The following is a 19,824-nucleotide window of genomic DNA, read 5'->3' as shown; positions in this document are numbered from 1 at the left end:
TTGCACAGGCAACCCGAGAGGACATTATGAGGGGACTCCCTGGGCTCATGATACATTCTTACTAAATCCTTCTCTTCCCTGGAAGATCACATGTGAGTGAGTCATTCACCATTTTTCTTTGGTACATGGTTTCATTTATATCCCACAAGGATGACTAATTTAAACCACTGTTCTGAAGATTTTCAGAGGCTATGACTGGGCTCCACCCAAGCACTAAAGGTTTTCAAAACTATCTATGAAGTAGGAACATGAAAACGACGCTTTTTTTTTTTCTTGTACCTTAGAGCTTTTTTTTTTTTTTTTTTTTTGCAGTTTTTGGCCGGGGCTGGGTTTGAACCCACCACCTCCAGCATTTGGAGCCAGCTCCCTACTCCTTTGAGCTACAGGCGCCACCTGTACCTTAGAGCTTTCTAAAGGTAAAGGCAGGTGTGTTGCAGTGACAGGGTTTGAAGAGAGAAATAAATATTTCCAAACATTTATTCAAAGGCAAAATGTATAAGCTAAATGAATACAAATATTTGGAGACCTATCTGCAAAGCAATCAGGTAAAAATCTATTCTAACCCAGAACTAACTAGTTATTCACAGCATTGTGGAGGACAATCATAATAATTTCAACCTACAAATAATTCAAAAAACACCTATTTACGTGTAATTTCAACCTCCCACTCCTTCTCTCCTCTTCCCACATCATACTAAAGTCTATTAAAGTTTTCATTCTACTCCAGTGATTCCTTTGTCTAATAGGTAGAGGAAGGAAGGAATAAACATTTACTAAATACTCCTTTGCATTATCGTAATTAAGCTCCCCAATAACTATCAGAGCAGTGATTATTATTTTTACTTTACAAGTTAAAAACTGAGACTTAGAAAAGTAGTGTGATTTGCCTGAGGTCATACAGTTTGGCACATGGCTAGAATGGAATCTAACACCCAGCTTGTCTGACTGGAAAACCTGCCAGGAATAGAATAATGAAAACTGGCTGTGGTGAGTTCTATTTTGTGGTAAGCAGTAGAGTTAAATATCTACATGTTATGAAAATAAAAGGAGAGCTAAGGTGGCCTAAATGACTCCTGGGAAAGGGGACCGGGTCCTGCATGTTTAGCTCAATCCCTGCATTCTTAAACATCTGCTCTCAGTTTCCCCAGGCGGAAGTTTCAAGTACTAGGGCATAACTCAAAGTATATTCTGATAAGCTTTATAGACGTGCCCCACCTTACTTGTCTGCTTACTGTATTCGGCTTGCATCATATTAGTATTTCAGATTTTCTTCTTTTTTTTTTTTGAGACAGAGTCTCACTCTGTTGCCTAGGTTAGAGTACCATGCCTCGGCCTAGCTCACAGAAACTTCAAACTCCTGAGTTCAAGAATCCTCCTGCCTCAGCCTCTCAAACAGCTGGGACTACAGGTGCCTGCCACAATGCCCAGGCTAGTACTTTGGATTTTTTGTTATTGTCCTTGTTATCTGAGTGACTCCTAGCACCACCTGTGGACTATAAGACATTTGGAATTCTGGTTGGCTATTTTTTCATTGTTGGTGGGGTTTTTTTGTTTGTTTGTTTGTTTGTAGAGACAGTCTCACTTTACTGCCCTCGGTAGAGTGCCATGACGTCACACGGCTCACAGCAACCTCCAGCTTTTGGGTTTACGCGATGCTCTTGTCTCAGCCTCCCGAGCAGCTGGGACTACATTCTGCCTTTGAATTGCAGACAGACTGTTTGGATTCCCTCCATCTCAGGCCAGTGACAGCAGAAACAAGAAGCTGATGTAGGAGCAATGCTGATCATAGCTCACTATTATGGGACTGATGCGATAGTTTACTGATGTCTCATATTCATTCATTCATTCCACCAACCTTATCTGAATGCCTGCCCCACACCAGGTACCACAGTAGGTGTTAAAAGGCACACTTTAATGTCCACCTGTCTACCTGTCATAACAGGATGTTATCCTTCATGCCTTGTCTAAGAGTAACTTACCATTTTAAAAAAAGTCTTAGAGGCAGTTGGTGATGACTTTGTTGAAATTCCTTCCTATTGCAAAGCCTTTACAATCTCTCTCAGTAGTCATCTCCCAACTTCTAGTCACCCTCCCCCTGGCTATGGGGCTCACTCCCCTATAGCAGCTTTGCCACTGCTATGCAGCTCTAAGAGTCAGGGGTGACCTTACACTCCTTGTCTTGTCCTTTGGAATAAAAAGGACTTTATTTTAAATTATTTATTGACCATTTAGTCGTATTGAATGCTTAGATATTTTTATCCATATTATATCATTTTGTCCACTCATTTTCTAATGAACTGGATGTGGTAATTTAAGTGTTAGAGAAGTTAAGCATAGGATCCAAGGTCCCTCAGTGGTAGGTAATAAGAGCTATGTTCTCACAGGTTTGTCTGACTCTAGAGACTTCATATCATACCATGCCAAATACATGTATAACTATGTATAAAGGCAGATGACAATTCTAGAAGCTTTTAGCATAACAATGAAATAAAAACTTTAAATTGTCACATGTATCTTGCTGAGCTAAATACTTCCTTGTTCTTTAACAAGCTGGGTGCAAGAAAACAAAACAGTAACCAAAACAAGAACATTCCTCTCCCAGACTTATCTGACAGCAACTAGACCACACTGTGAGTGGCAGAAAAATAGCTCCCATTCAAAAGTGTTTAGTCCTAGGCTGGGGCCATTTCAAGAGAGCAACACATTTCTAACTCCCACGCACCCGGCCCTAGTTTAGTCATACAGCCTTTGTAGAGGGAGAACAAGAGAGCATGGCTCTGTGATGTCTCTTTGAGCAGACACATGGTCAGAGTCGTGCCATCTCCAGCTAGGAGGGAAGTAAGGACTCTACCCAAACACATTCTGTGCCTGCCCTTGTAACAGAGCCCAGTATTTAGCTCAGATGGGAAGGTCGTGGCGGATCCAATCACAATATAAAAATGCTCAAAGCACAGCCTGCTTTAGAGACCGGCTGATGTGCTGTGCCCCTGGAGCAGTCTGTGCCCAGTGTCAGAGGAGGTTGGATATAATGACCCCATTCAGTTACGTTTATTCTAATGTCAGCAATATTAAGATTATCTAGTATATACTGGTAGGGAGAGAAAGGAATGACAAAAATCGCTCTTCTAGCTTTTGTGATGAACTGAAAACATTGTGGGCTTTCATTCAAAGCCTAAGACGTGGTTGGCACAGCTATGATATTTTCCCAGCCCCATATGGCAGGTGCTCATACTATGAGGCAGCTCCTGTCCAGACTTAAAAGTGCACCTCTTCTTTTGCTCACTCCGAGATGATTTTCCCCTATTTCAGGTCAAAAGGTCAAGCAAACCACAGGTAAGAAAGCAGTTCCAAGGCTGAATGGAAGTATACAAAGAAAGTAGGAGTAGAAATGGAGGGGAAATTCTTGCCCCCAGAGGGAGTGACTTTCTGCCAGGGTGGGGCTGTCACCATGGAGAGGACTTCAGGGAGTACCCACACAACTCCTTCCTTTTTTAGAAAGAAAACTGCCCTATCTACAGGCAAGTGATGGGACCACCTTTTGGGTAATGTACATGGTAATAACATGTTAGGTTCTTTCGGATGACCCAAGGTCTGGGAGGTGTTGCCATCATGGGAAACACAGATTCACCCTGGAACAGAAGAATCCATGTCATCCTTCTGATGACAAACAGTAAAGGGAAGGTCTAAATCTAATTATGGTACAGCCAATGAGCATTTTACCCCAATTTTTAAATGTTTTTTAAAAACATGAACTCCTTAACAAAAAACAACTCATCAAACTAACCATTTAAGATCTATACATTTGGGCGGCGCCTGTGGCTCAAGGAGTAGGGCGCCGGTCCCATATGCCAGAGGTGGCAGGTTCAAACCCAGCCCTGGCCAAAAACCCAAAAAAAAAAAAAAAAAAAAAAGATCTATACATTTGATGATATGTTATCTTGTACCTCAATAAAGTAATATAAATATATTCAGCCTAAGAGGCCAAGATCTCAGCTTTGTAAATGGACAGTGGCCTCCCGGGGAAACATGATGCTGTTACTCTTCATTTTGCAATCCCCACTCTAAGGCAAAATCCAATTCAGTAGATTCCAAAAATCCATACAGCGTCTGCACAGCATCATGGGTAAAATCACATCACCTCAAGGAAAACAATTATTTAAAGAGAAACTTTGTCAAGCATGGTTAGGCTTTGTCAAGGGTTCCACTGTGTTTCCTGATCTATTCTCAGCATTATTTTAAAATCATAGTGCCTTAAGGAAACATGCAAGGTCACATAATTCCATGCTTCTCCTTCAGAAACACCACAGGTAAACTATTCCTGGTGAGTGAGAATCTACTACAGCAATCCTCACTGGTTGAAGACACAAGAAGCCCAAGTTCGTCACACACTACTGGTGCTGATCTCCAGTTGTTGTCTGTTCTGTTAGCAGGGATATGTCCATCTGCACGTGGGCTACCCCAGGGTCTACTCAAGGTTCACAAACTATAGGCCACCATACCCTGAGACCAAAGTCCAAGGTTGACCAGTACTCTTTTTCCTTTTTTTGAGACAGAGTCTCACTGTGTTTCCCAGGCTGGAGTGCAGTGGCATCATCATAGCTCACAGCAACCTCAAACTCTTGGGCTCCAAAGATCCTCCTGCCTCAGACTCCCAAGCAACTGGGACTACAGGCACATTATGCCTGGTTAATTTTTATATTTTTTGTAGAGATGGGGGTCTGTTGCTCAGGCTGGTCTTGAACTTCCGACCTGAAGCAATCCTCCTGCCTCGGCCTCCCAGAGTGCCAGGATTACAGGCATGAGCCACTGTGCCTGGCCTGATCAGTACTCCTGGTATTTTCTCTTGTCTCAGCAAGGATAAAACAAGAAGAGCAACTCGTCAGAAAAACTAAGAACCCTGAATCTAGCATATGGTCTTTCTTTTATAACCTTTTCCAGATCAATTAAAATTCACTCCATTTTTCTTTACAAAATCCTTGTGATGGAGGAGGGAAATAGGAACAGACTGGATCCAAATGTGAGACTAAAGTACACAGGTGTGGAGAAAAGGAAACCCTTACACATTGCTAGTGGGAATGTAAATTAGCACGGCCATTATTGAAAACATTATGGCATTTCCTCAAAAAATTAAAAATAGAATTACCATATTATCTAGCAATCCCATTTCTGGCGTTTAGCCAAAAGATTTGAAATCAGTATGTTGAAGACATGTCTGCACTCCCATGTTCATTGCAGCACTACGCACAATAGCCAAGTTATGGAATCAACCTAAGTTATCCATTAGTAGGTGAATGGATAAAGAAAGTATGCCATTTATACACAGTGGAATATTATTCAGCTTTTATTTTTATTTATTTATTTTTTTGAGACAGAGTCTCACTATGTCGCCCTCAGTGGGTGACACTGACCAGCACAGCAACCTCAAACTCTTGGGCTTAAGCGATTCTCTTGCCTCAGCCTCCTAAGGAGCTGGGACTACAGGCGCCTGCCACAATGCTCGGCTATTTTTTTGTTGCAGTTGTCATTGTTGTTTAGCAGGCCCAGCCTGGGTTTGAACCTGCCAGCCTCGGGGCATGTGGCCGGCACTATAACCACTGTGCTATGGGTGCCACGTCTATTATTCAGCTTTTAAAAAGAAAATTTTGTCCTTTGTGCAACGTGGAAGGACTTGGAGAACTTTGTACTAAGTAAAATAAGCCAGGCACAGAAAAAGTAATACTGTGTCCTCTTTGCTCTTTTTAGTTCGACTGAAGAATTAAAGAATTAAAGAGAAGGAAAAATTTTTTTTCTTTGAAATACACTGCACAGTGTAGTGAATATAATAAATAACATATCCTGTATTTCAAAATCACTAAAAGTAAATTTCAAAAGTTCTTACCACGAGAAATCAGTATTCAAGGTGATGGATGTGTTAATGTGCTGACTTAGTTCTTCCACAGTGCATTCATAAATCAAAGCATCACTTTGTACCCCATAAATATATACAACTCTAATTTACAATTAAAAAACAAAACTAAAAAGTACAAATGTACTGGGGGGAAGGGATTTACAGGGAGTCAGTGATAAAGCCAGAAGAGTTGCCTGCAGCTAGATACACAGGCTTGATGCAGCCCCGTCCTTTCTCTCTGGCTGTAAAGGTACATCACCACCTCCATTTTCCCATGGCAGAAAACTCTCTTTCTAGATGAGCAGGAAAAGCAGCCCAGTTCTCCCCCACAGATTTACAGTGGCTCAACCCCCCGATTTCTGGAAGTAAGCATAGTATAAACATTGCTTTCTTCAAAGTCTCATTTTTTGCCCTGCAACCAATCAAGTTCCAGCTTTGTGGGCAACCCCTTCTCCCACTGGCTCAGCAACTCCCTGACAGGGCCAGGGCGGGGTTCTGTTCCCAAATCTCCAAATTCAAGCTTACTCTAGCAGAAGAACACAAAAACAGAACTGTTCAAATCCCTCTACAGTGCATTTCTGATTCACGTAGGGAACTTGCTATTTCTCACATAGCCTTTTCCAATTTCTCATTCAAAATCTCCTAAAGCCATGGGAGGAAAAGGTGGGAGAAACTCCTGGCAAAACTGAAAAAAGGAGGGAGAAGCTGAGAGGAACTGAAACTAATTTAAGGCAGATGGAGCTGGATGGCGTGGTGTGTGTGTGTGTGTGTGTGTGTGTGAGAGAGAGAGTAATCAAGACAGTAAGGAGGTGGGTTGTAACGCTCTACCAGCTCTGTATGCTGTGGGGATCCATCCAGAAAACTCCACCATGAGGCATGAGAAGCTGTAAGGTAGGCCAACTGCTGGTCCTACTCATCTCCAAACAGGCCAAGAGGTGTTGTGGCAGAAGCCACACTGCCAGGGTGGATTCAAGCGTGATCAGTAAGAAGTCCGGAAGAAATGTATGCTGGGAGGTATTTTACATATACATATATTTTTTAATTTCCTTTTTTTTTTCTCTCAAAGAACCAGACATTTGGGGGAGTGGGGGGGTGGGCACAGAAGCAGAGAACAAAGAGAATACCAGCTGGAAACTGGGGATTAGGCCAGGCACTCTACAAACAACCCCTCTCCTGCAGTATAGCTCATGGTAACACAAAAAGGTACATAGGGTGGGACTAAGAGTTTATTTGTTTGTTCTGAGATGGAGTCTCACTCTGCTGCCCACGCTAGAGCACAATGGCCTCAGCCTAGCTCGCAGCAACCTCAAACTCCTAGGCTCAAGCCATCTTCTTGCCTCAGCCTCCTGAGTAGCTGGGACTTTTACAGGCACCTGCCACAACGCTTGGCTAGTTTTTCTTTTTACTGGATATGGGTCTTGCTCTTGCTCAGCCTGATCTCAAACTCTTGAGCTCAAGCAATCCTCCCTATGTTTTGACACATAGTCTCTAGAAGCCAACCTTAGGGAGAAACTGAAATATGGCTAGAGTGACCAAGAAAATAAATGTTAAATTTGGCCTCATTTTAATTAAATTTAAATTTTAAAATTGGTGCAGCATAAATATTTTCCCATTTCACACAGCTTTATTGTGTTGGTAGGGCTACCACTTCACTTTCTTTTTTTTTATTTTTAATTTCAGCTTGCTTGTTCATTCTTCATTTGAAGTACTTTTTTTTTGTTGTTGTTCATTTTCTTTCTTCTTTTTTTTTTTTAGATGTTCTTTCTCTGGCGATGCTCTGTCCCGTTGCCTCCCCAGTAGCGGGGATTACAGACGCCCACCACAACGTCTGGCTAGTTTTGATGTTAGTAGAGACGGGGTCTTACTCTGGCTCACTGCTGTTACATACAGGTCTCGAACCTCTGAGCTCAGGCAATCCACCCGCCTCGGCCTCCCACAGCGCTGGGACTACAGGCGTGAGCCACCACGCCCAGCCAACCACTTCACTTTCAGCATTGCATACGTAGGGCAGCTGCCAGGCACATGGCAGCTTTTTTCTAGTATTACGTGCAATCACTCCTTGTATCACTTTGATATAATATTTTAATGTGTTTTTAAATGTATTTTACAGAGAGCACAAGGAACATTGACGCCAATGTTGTCACTGTAATTAAATGTATTTATTCTAATTATAACACAATTATTTTCTAGTTTAAAAGGAATGGACACATTCTAACATTCAAAACAAAGACCAATGTAGAACTGAGTGGGGTGGCAGAAGCAAAGAACAGGAGACCATGCTGAAGGGAGAATTAGTGAATTTAACTTGAACAGATGTAGTAGATAGGCTTTTCACTTCAAAGTCAAATTCTTCTACAAGAAGATAAACCAGTTTTTTTCTTTTTTTTTTTTTTTGTAGAGACAGAGTCTCACTGTACCGCCCTCGGTAGAGTGCCGTGGCGTCACACGGCTCACAGCAACCTCTAACTCTTGGGCTTACGCGATTCTCCTGCCTCAGCCTCCCGAGTAGCTGGGACTACAGGCGCCCGCCACAACGCCCGGCTATTTTTTGGTTGCAGTTTGGCCGGGGCTGGGTTTGAACCCGCCACCCTCGGCATATGGGGCTGGCGCCCTACTCACTGAGCCACAGGCGCCGCCCCCACCAGTTTTTTTCAATTTAGATGCAAGTATTATGCAAATCTTAAAGGAAAATTATTTTTAGATACTTGATTTAGTTATTGGAAAAATTTTAAGTATTGGAAATAATTTGATCATGTGAATTTACATGAAAACTGTACATTTTAGGAAATACAAATACAGATCAAGTATTTCTGATGAAAATTTAGCATTCAATCTCAGATGCGCTATATTATAAAATGTACACCAGATTGTTAAGACTTAACAGGAAAAGAAGCCTGTGAAATACCTTATTAATAATTTTTATTGATTACATATGAAATGATACTTTGAATATATTTGGTAAAATAGTTTGCATTATTAAAGTTAATTTTTCCTGTCTCTCTTTAGTTGGTTTTTTTTTGAGACAGAGTCTCATTATGTCGCCCTCGGTAGAGTGCTATGGTATCACAGCTCACAGCAACCTCAAACTCTTGGGCTTAAGCGATTCTCTTGCGTCAGCCTCCTCAGTAAGTGGGATTACAGGTGCCCGCCACAATGCCCGGCTATTTTTTTGTTGCAGTTGTCATTGTTGTTTAGCTGGCCCGGGCCAAGTTTGAACCTGCCAGCCTCAGCGTATGTGGCCAGTGCCCTAACCACTGAGCTATGGGCACCAAGCCTCTTTTTAGTTTTTTAAATGTAACAAGTAGATCATTCAAAGTTGTAGTTGAGGCTCACTTTATATTGCCACTGCATCGCACTACTCTAGACATAACTCATGTTATTTAGTACTAATTATTATAGCTAATGTTGATTGAAAATGTATCAGGTCCCATACTATTTTAAACACTTTACAGTAAAGACTGCCTCTCTCTCTCTTTTTTTTTTTTTTTTTGAGATAGAATCTCACTATGTCGCCCTCGGTAAAGTGCTGTAGCATCACAGCTCATAGCAACCTCAAACTCTTGGGTTTAAGTGATTCTCTTGCCTCAGCCTCCCAAGTAGCTGAGACTATAGGCACCCACCACAACACCGGGCTGTTTTTTGTTGTAGTTGTCATTGTTGGTTAGCTAGCCCAAGCCGGGTTTGAACCTGCCAACTTTGGTATATGTGGCTGGCACTGTAACCACTGTGCTACGGGTGCCGAGCCCAGCTATTTCTTGATTGCATATATATTGAAAAATGTCCATAAGAAAACTTCTTAATGGGGCGGCGCCTGTGGTTCAAAGAGGTAGCGCGCCAGCCCCATATGCTGGAGGTGGCAGGTTCAAACCCAGCCCCGGCCAAAAACTGAAAAAAAAGAAAGAAAGAAAACTTCTTAAAGGCTGGGTACACTGTAATCATAGCACTCTGGGAGGCTGAGGCGGATGGACTGTCTGAGTCACAGGTTCAAGACCAGCCTGAGCAAGAGCAAGACCCTGTCTCTAAAAAAGAGCTGGGTGTTATGGCAGGTGCCTGTAGTCCCAGCTACTTGGGAGGCTAAGACAAGAGAATCACTTGAGCCCAGGAATTTGATGTTGCTGTGAGCTATGACAGTACAGCACTCTACTGTGGATGACAAAGTAAGATTCTGTCTCCAAACCAAAAAAAAAAAAGAAAGAAAAAAAACTTTTCAAAAGTGACTCTTATCCACTACTAAAATAATAATTTTATTTTATTTCTACTAGTTTTCTCCCACCCCTTTCATTTAACAGTTGAGGGAACTCACCCATGAGGTAGGTTATAGTAATTTGCTTACTATATGACTCATCTTGTTTCCCTCCTGCTAAACTTAGCCAAACCTCTTTTTTTTTAGGCATAGCAAAAACACCCAAAGGCAGGGCTGTTTGGAAAGGTCTAGGATTCCACTTTTAAAAGATGGGTTGGTAGATCCCAAGTGACTGGTGCTCTATTCCTGCAAACTTAAGCCAACCCTGCCTCATAAGGCCAGGGAGATGCTGATAAACTCAACAGCTGGCTCTCCAAGGAAAGAAAATCCCAAATGTTTAGCCCTTTCTTTGGTGTAAATATTTCCACCAATATCTCACGTTACTAATGTGACCAATTTTAAGTGACTAATATGATGTCACTAAACATGGAGTTGGGAATAAATGGGCAGGAGCACACTGGTATATACTATTTCCTCCATACAGATATAATAGACATAAATTTAAAAATTAATAATTAAAAATTAGGAAAAGAATGAGAGTTGATTCTGATGCATTCTCAAGTTTGAGAACCTCAATTCTATAGCAGTAATTCTAGACTCCTAATTAGGCAGGGGTTTTAAGCAACTACTGATGCTTAAACAGGTCCCCAAACCACCGTATGGATATTTGATATTTCAGAGTGTAGACTGCCACTTAGGATCTTACTCAAGTATAAGGGAATGGGGAGAGGGGTAAATTATATTAATCAGGGAGCAAGTTGTGACACTTTATAAAATATCTATATAAACATCACTTAGGAAATGTTGTACTTGCCAAAGATTGTTTAAACAGTAGATTTCTAAAAACTATTCACTGAGGCAAGCACGCATTACTCCTGGCAGGCCTGATCTGTTATTTTATGATATCTGTGAAACTCCAAATGAAATTCTCTTCCTACACGTGGGTGTTGGTGTAGGCTGTGATGGAGATCATTCAGGCTGAGAATCCAGAACAAGAACTGAATTCCAGTCCCGGCTCTGCCCTCCAGATTTAACCCCACCTACAAGAGCTGGTTTATTTTGGCATAAAATTGTGATAGTAGAGGTTATTGCACAGGATTTCTGAGAGAATTAGCAACAATGTCAACCTCTATTATACCCTCCTTCTTCCTTAAGAGAATCATCTTTCTGTTTAGGGATTCGGTTTGGTAAACCAGGAGGAAATAATGATGGGTCCAAGGCAACTCCATTTCAACTGCCACGAATAGTTTAGGAGTGGCTATGTGATCCATTTTTGGTCAAAGAGAAATAAGGTACAAAGAAAGATTTTCCCCCACGCTAAAATAACAGAGTCAACCAGGCAAGTTCTCCCTTTTTTCTGGCTTTGGTTATTGTCAGGACATGGCATTTAAGACTATGGCCTCAAAAGAATTCTAATTAATATAGACCATAAGGCACCTAGCATGGAGGGAAGTCCTCAAATTCAAAGTGCACAAAAATCACTGAGGGTGCATTTAGAAGTAAAGGTTTCAGGGGCAGGACCCTGTACTCTTAGGCTTGAGTCAGAAAATCCTGCCTGGGTCCTAGAGACACCATTTAGTCAAGTTTTAATAAGCACCGCTGGTATTCTCATTACTAGGCTCTGATTCTTACACAGTTGGTCTTCAGACTCCAATTCCAAGAATGCTACTTGCTGTGTACTATGAGTACACACAGCCCTTACTTAAATATTCATTCCTCCCCTACCATGTACAAGGCATCACAGGAGAAACAAAGATGGAGGAGATGTGATATTGCTCTCAGGGAGCTTGTAACCTGGTAAGGGGAACAGCGTGGGTATGCAACTCATCTCATGACAAAGTAGCACGCGAACTCTGCAGAGTGGGCAGAGACAAGGTCCCCCTGAGAAATTCAAAGAGCTCTCATTTGACTTAGGCTTTGAACAATAATGGGATTTCAATAGGGAAAGTGTTTTCCAGGCAGAGAACAATAAAAATGAAACTTCAATTGTGATTATAAACGGTAACTTACGTGAAAAAGAGTGCTCGGTTTGGAGTTGAGCTAGAGCTTCAGGACACCATGAAGGCAGGAAGGGCTGCAAAAGTAATTTTCCAATTTTGTGGCAGTCCAAGCTTAGAGTCTGGACAAAAATTTCCAGGCTATGAGAAATCTCCCATTTATTCAGCACACCTTTAGCGAGCACCCACTATGGGCTCAGCACTGTGCTCACCAGAGGTTGGCAGCTGCCACGGCCCCTACCCTCAGTGGACCACAAAGCTGAGTGGAGGAGACAGCATGTGATCAGACATAGTAAAGTACAGACAGTCCTGTGCTGGAGCAATCACAGAGAAAGATAGAAGCACCTTGGAGAGGTCTCTAATACAGATTAAGTCAATTATGGAAGGAGACCATGTCCAAGATGAACATTGGTGAGTTGGTAAGACTTAGGCAGGGAAGCAAGGAGTCACGTTTCTCTAAGGCTGAATCTCTGCCTTGATTTCCTTCCTGGCACTCAGTTCTTTCATATTTATCCAAAAAAATATTTATTACATACCAGGGCCAGGAATTGGAACATATGTGAAAGGAAACAGATTTACAATCCAGCTGGCAGTCCTTAACCTACCAGACCTCGACCTTGTAGGACCCATCCCCAATACTGTGCCTATAGAATGACCTTAGTTTCTAAGGAGCCTCCAGCTCCACCTCTGGGACTAGGCACTCTGACAGACAAGCCACTGCTCCAGAGTGCTTTGGTCTTGCTTTCTCATTTCCATGCCTGAGCATAAACCCTTCTTCTCCAGCCTCTTCTCAATATAAAGCTTCCCTCTCCAGGAAGCCTTCTTGGACCACTCATGATGGAGTTTGGTGAACTTGCCATTATTCCATAGCAGTCTATGCACAATGGGTGTATCAAACCACTTATACAGTCCTATGATTTTTGAATTGTTGATTTACTTATCGGGTAAGGATGGGGTCTATGTATTTCACTCTTGAATCTCTACTGCCTGTCACATTATAAACATATATATTATAAATTTCTCCTTTTGGCAGAGGCCATTAACCTGTCCAAGGTGCTGAGTTACCTGGCCTTTAGGTGCTCCTGATATAGGATTCCCCTATTCAGGAATGGACAGGGATTTCCCCATTCTCTAGGCCCAGGTGAGGTCAGAAATCAGACCCCCATTTCCAGGCACAAACAGGCTGCCTTTCCCAGGCCACACCCTTTGGGCTCTAACAAGATCATGAACAAAGCAGCCTGAGACCATTTTTGGGTAGTTCCACCTTGAGTAGGGAGCACATACCCCAATTCCTTCCCTGAAACATAAATTGCAGACCTAATAACCTTGTTCCAGGGGAGGGACTGCATTCAACTTTGAAAGGATATTTTTCCACCTACCAAATCCTAGCCAAAATGTAATTCTCCAGACAATATGTACCTCTAGACAAAGGACTCAGGGAAACTTCCGACTTGGATCTTCCCCTTTGCCAGAAGCGCCGGTGCTTTTTTACTGCTTCTCTATTCCTTTCTGTCTAATAAAATCCTATCTTACCACTGATCTATGGTACATGGGTTCATTCTTCGAATCCCTGACACCAAGGACCTACTGAAGAAGAAATTCCGGTAACACTACCCTATATCTCACTCTCACAAGAATGGCCACCAGAATCATGAGCACCTTGTTCTCACTTAATCTCTGCTCTCCACTCCTCTTCCATCAGCTAAATACCTCCTGGATACTTAGAAGGACCCACATCAACATCGAGTTCATCTTTGGACATAGACTCTATCTCTTCCCCTCTGAAAGAATCCAGCCCCATAGCAGCCTCCTCTCCTAGTCTTGCCTTTTTTAGCTGATTCCCCCACGTTTAAACCATTATACAGTATTAAGAATGGTAGATCATGGGATATAGAATCTTAACACCAAGTTCAAATCCTGGCTGTACCAGGACTTGAGCCAATATGTGACTTTGAAAAATTACTCAACTCTTTGGTGCCTCAGTTTCCTCATCTGTACACTGGTGACAATAATACTAACACCCACCTAATATGGGTGAAAATTGAATAAAATAACATGCCAGGTGTTTGGCCAGGGCCAAGCTCATAGGAAACACTTGTTGAACATGAGATATTAATATGTAGAACCAGCGGTATAGACAGGCAGAGCCCTCACAGACTAAGACACAGTGTGGCTGAAGAGGGAGGGTCCAGGCTCCCTCAGTACCCATGACCTAATATCACTGTGATGACTTTCTCTGGCAAAGGGCCCTGCCCTAGCAGGTTTATCTAGTCCACAGGCCTTGACTTTGCTTCTTTGCTTCGGCAGCTAAAGATATACTGTAAAAAAATAGAGGTTTCCCCACGAACCAACTTGAGGCACCTTAGATTCTTTTGGGAACCAACTGAAGTATTGTCAAAGGAATCAATAACACAAACGAAACATATGGCAAAGATGAGCAGTGGTAACTTCATTTCATGGGAAACCAATTGCTTGCTAGCTCTTTATATACACATAAGGAAGTCTATCATCATACGCCAATTTTGAGATTGGAAAATTTGATAATTACTCATTCTCCCTCTTCACAAACGATTTTAAATGGGCAGGTAATATCTGCAACTCTCTAGTTTAAAAAAATTAATAGGTAATACATGAACATGATAAAAAATTCAAATCGCACACAAAGGTATATTATGCGTAATGATAAGTGTGTAAGACTTCCCTTTCCGGGCGGCGCCTTTGGCTCAGTGAGTAGGGCGCCAGCTCCATATGCTGAGGGTGGCGGGTTCAAACCCAACCCCGGCCAAACTGCAACAAAAAAATAGCCGGGCATTGTGGCGGGCGCCTGTAGTCCCAGCTGCTCGGGAGGCTGAGGCAAGAGAATCGCGTAAGCCCAAGAGTTAGAGGTTGCTGTGAGCCGTGTGACGCCACGGCACTCTACCAAGGGCGGTACAGTGAGACTCTGTCTCCACAAAAAAAAAAAAAAAAAAAAGACTTCCCTTTCCCCACTTTCCAGGAAGCCTCTGTTATAATTTTCCCATCTATCTTCCCAGAAATATTTAATGCATTAATAAGCATATAGGAATATAAGTGGTGTCCATCATCGTTATGAAAGAAATGGTAGCAAAATCTATATCTTTAATATCATTCTGTATTAGTTCCAATGGACCTGAAATCATAGTATTACATTGCATAAATGTTCCATAATTTAGCCAGGAACAGATACATACTGACATTTAGGTTGTTTCCAATATTTTGCTACTATAGACAAACTACAACGTATGTCTCTGCTGGGGCTCAGAAACTGAGCCCCAAAACATGGCACTTTAACGTGTGGAACTGAAGAAGCTGCACCAATGTCTCTCCTGCCCCTCCCCACTCACTCTGGTCTCTCAATCCCATCTCTCCCAAAGCTCAGGATGAAGGTATTCTCTGAAGTTCCCACGAGAGAGGATACCCGGAAAAAGTGAGGTCTAAGAGAACAGAGGTCTTGTCCAGGAGACCCCAAGGATACACCTGCGAGATCCTCCCCCCGGTGACTCAGCTCTTAGGAAGGTAGAAACTTAACTTCCTGGGATATGGAACTAAGGCTTACTTCCACTTCTGTGAAAGCCCAGAGTTCTGTAAAAGCAGAGCCCACTTCTCCAGCTTGATTCAAACTGACCAGTAAGAAAGGTACCAGTGGGCTGGAACTTTTTGACTGGAGATAAAAAGGAGAAGACTGAGCCAGTCAGAAGCCCAGACATTTTGGGACTCTCAGTCTGCTGCTGCTCTGCTGCCTGAAATAAAGCCTTCCCTATTTTAAACATGGTGTTTGGTGCTCTTTTTTCCATTGGGCCTCGTCTTCCTCCGGCACCCTTATGTACCTAAAGTCTGCCAAAGAAGGAAACAATCACCTTTGGTCCCTTCCTTGAGCTTTCATTAACTGAATTCTTATGACAGGAAGAAAGAGTGAAAGCTGTCAGTGCACAGGCACAGACTTTTGTCACAAACCACTGTCTGCTCTAACGGCCCAACAAGCTTTGTCCCAGGCGACTTTATGTTCTCCAAGCCCATTGAATTCCCCTAAAAATCATTTTCTAACCCCCTAAAAAAATCATTTTCTAATCCTCCCTTTCTTATCTCTTTTCCATAACAAGTAGAGTATATAAGCATCTGTATCCCATTGCAATATTGAGTAATCACTTTGTGATTTTCCCCGACACACACTAATAAATTTGTGTGCTTTTCCTCCAGTTAATCTCCTTTTTGGTAAGTTGATTTTTCATCAAGCCTTCAGAAGACAAAGGGGAAGATTTCCCCTGGCCTCAGCAATAATTTTATACAACATTTTCAATAATCTTGTGCAGGAAGCAATGTTTTGATTGCCTCACATGAGGTCTGGTGTGGATATACCACTTACAGCACCATGTCAGCACTCAAAAAGTTTTGGATTGGGGGCATTTTGTATTTTGGATATTTGGATGCTCAACCTTGATCCATGATTGGGTTTAGAAGGGTATCTATAAACTCCCAGAAACTGTATGAAAAATGTTAAATATGTTTATTTAAGAGGATCCAAGTATCCATCAGATACTTACAGGGGTCTGGGACTCTAAGAAAGATAAGAACCAGAGTCAATATATCTTGCAAAGCATCAAAAAGTAGCAATAGCCAGGAAGCCACAAATCCAAATCCATAATCACTATGCACGGAGCTCTGAGGGAGCCATAGTAGGGCAGAAAGGATAAGAGAATAAGCTTTAGCATCCCAGCAGCAGGATTTAAGCCTTAATTCACAAGTGGTCTGAACTTGATCAAAAACCACAACTTGGGATTCTCATCTGTAAACTAATGTTAATAATCCTTCTCTGGGTAAAGTGAATATTAAATAAGATAGTCCAAAATTAGTATTATTCAAAGTTGCTCCAGGGAGGGCATTCAAACTGCTTACATAAGTAGCCCTAATTGCAGTGAAAACAAACCCTCAAGGGCTAGGTTTGGGCCGAATTACAGCCCAAAGCCCAACCAAAATACTTTTGAAGTTTCTTGTTTTAGATTAAAAAAGTATACAGTCAGTCCCCAGTTACAATGAGATAGATTCTGTAGGTTTGTTCTTAACTTGAATTTGTATGTAATTTGGAACAGGTAGATTTACCTATTACCTATAACAGCTTCTGTTCATAAGTGCAAGTCATATGATAGATGTTTATAATTAAGAGACTCACTAATAGCCTCCGTTAATAAGTGCAGGTTGTATATAAGTCAGACGTTTGTAACTTGGGGACTGTCTGTACAATTCTTGGATTCTATCCCAGTGCTTTTGTCCTCAAACATTTGGGTAAATTGATACCCAAGGACAACTGCCCCTTTGTTTGTTCTGAAGCTTCAGGTACTCCCTGGCACCTTGCCCACCAGCCCTAGGACCTGACATTCACTTTGATCTCTCTTGAAGAACAGGCTTAGACTACAAGCAGACAGCAAGATCAAGAATGGTTAGACAAGAAATGTGCCATTGTGGAATAGAAGAGTTGGTTATGCCAAAAACTAAAAATAAAGAAATGTGCCACCGGACCTGGTCTAGGAATGACCAGGAAGCTTATGCTTTAATGCTGAGGGATAGTGTGGTGCAGCTTGACTGTGCATCTTTCTTTTCTTTCTTTCTTTCTTGTGGTGCAGCTTGACTGTGCATCTTTCTTTCTAAATTTCTTTCTTTCTTTCTTTCTCTCCTTCCTTCATCCCTCCCTCCCTTCCTTCCTTCCTTTCTTTTTTCTGAGACAGAGTCTCTGTTGCCCCAGCCTAGAGTACTCATAGCTCACAGCAACCTCAAACTCTTGGGCTCAATAGATCCTCTTGCCTCAGCCTCTCGAAGATGAAAATGGGACTACAGATACCCACCACAATAATGCCTAGCTAGTTTTTCTATTTATAGCAGAGATGGGTCTTGCTTTGCTCAGGCTGGTCTTGAACTCCTGAACTCAAGGAATCTTCCTGCCTCAGCCTCCCACAGTGCTAGGATTATAGGCGTGAGCCACCAGGCTCGGCCTAAATTACGTTCAAAGAAAAATTATCCCTAAACAAATGCAGAGACATCTAGGAGGGAAATTCACAGATGCCCTTAATCCAGAAAGCGTGTGTTCATCTGCACACATGTATCTATGTAGAGTAAGGAGTGTACTTGTGTGTATAGCCGCAAGTTAATAGAAATCTGACCTGAACTGAATGAGAATAGCCTTGGCCTGATAGGGATCAGGGAAGTCAGTAGCTCTTGGGTGGCTGGAGTTACCCATTTTCTCACTGAGTCTCTGTTCTCTCTAATTTGCTCTTCCACCTCTCTGTCGTCAATAAAAAAGCCAGGGTTTGGCTGTTACTTGCAGCCAAACGGGCAGATGGGGTGTATTGGATAATTTGACAAGGGCACCTTATCCATCCTTCCCACTCTGGGCTGGAGAGAGCAGAGGCCCAGTTTTCATGAGAGATGAGTTACTCGCTACCCACAATACTCCCAACAGCTCCCAGAAGACTGCATGGACTTGGGGCACACGTCCAGTTGGCAGATGTTGAAAAGCAACCCTCTTTGGCCCCAAAGTCTCCAGCCGTTCGAAGCCAGGCCAAAAGGGCGAGACCGGCGCCGGCCGGCTCAAGTCACGGAGCTCGAGATTCCTACGTGCCAGGCCGTGTGCTGAGGGCACTGAATACGGGACGAGAGAAAGTGGTAAGAAACTCGGAGAAAAACGTTTCTTAAACGGAGTTTAAATTACCTTAAAGAACCTGTTTAAATTAAACCGTAAGTGGTATTAGAGCGAGTGAGCTCCAGGAAATGTTAATTAAATCCTTTCTGATCCCCGAACCCAGCACAAGGACTCCATCAATAACTGCTGTGGTCTCTGACCGGCGTCCCGAGCTGCTACCGCTCTGGGAGTCCTTCTGGATGGTGCCGGTGGGGAAGGGCCGGGTTTGCCTCGGTCCTGCCAGCGGGGAGCGAGCCCCGGGCCGCCCGCCCCGCCCCGCCCCGCCCGCAGGCCGGTGGGCCCCTCTTCTGGGCGCGGCGCGGGCCGGGGTGTCCCGCGAGGCGCTCCCGAGCCTCGGACCCGCGGCCCAGCGCCCCTTACCTCTCGCAGAGGCCGGGCTGCGCTAGTCCTCTGCGGCGGCTGAGATCACACCCTGGTCGGGCCCGAACTGCGCGTCTTATCCTGGGCGGATCCGCCCCACTTGGGGTGGAGACTGAGCGGGAGTTCCTGGTTGTCCCTTTGCCCACGGGACCGGAAAATCCCTCAGGGGTGAAGAGCACCTGGGCCTCGGGTAGAAATGGCTGGGTCAGGTGCCGGGGTGGGGGGCCTGGCCTGGCCTGTTCCCCCACCTCCAGCTGGGGTTGCACCCGGCACGTGCCCGCGCCCCAGGCGATGGCCACTCACGCTGGGTCCCCCGCCTTGTCCCTTCTCGCGGGCCGCACAGCAGCCTGTCCTCCTCCCTCCACCGCATCGCCAGCCCCGCTCCTGCCCCGGCAGAGTGAGAGCGGTTGGGTTCTTCGCGTCTCGGGTGTCCCGGTGCCCCCACACCCTCGGAGGGCCAAGTCCCAGCGGCCTCGCCCCCTCCCTCGCGCCCAGCTCTGCCGCGAGCCCGAGTCGCGCTGGGACTCCAGGCTTCCTCCCCGGGAAACCGCGCTTTCTCTCGCCGCAGGCTCACGCCGAAAAGTAGAAAGTTAAATCTGAACAGCACGTTTCATTTCCTCCTTTTACA

The 19,824-nt window shown here is 43.6% G+C and overlaps 1 protein-coding gene across 1 annotated transcript in view; it reads right to left on the bottom strand.

Annotated features, from left to right (window-relative positions):
• The window catches only part of ANXA4 (annexin A4), a 65,066-nt gene extending 45,731 nt beyond the window's left edge, over positions 1-19,335 (bottom strand). Inside the window, exon 1 of the mRNA XM_053587136.1 lies at positions 19,197-19,335. The gene's annotated coding sequence lies outside the window, so the exon portion shown is untranslated. The remainder of the gene's footprint in view (positions 1-19,196) is intronic.
• Positions 19,336-19,824: the final 489 nt, after the last annotated feature.

This window comes from Nycticebus coucang, chromosome 4 (assembly GCF_027406575.1).
Source record: "Nycticebus coucang isolate mNycCou1 chromosome 4, mNycCou1.pri, whole genome shotgun sequence".
Taxonomy (NCBI): domain Eukaryota; kingdom Metazoa; phylum Chordata; class Mammalia; order Primates; family Lorisidae; genus Nycticebus; species Nycticebus coucang.
This window is presented reverse-complemented; position numbering and strand designations above follow the sequence as displayed.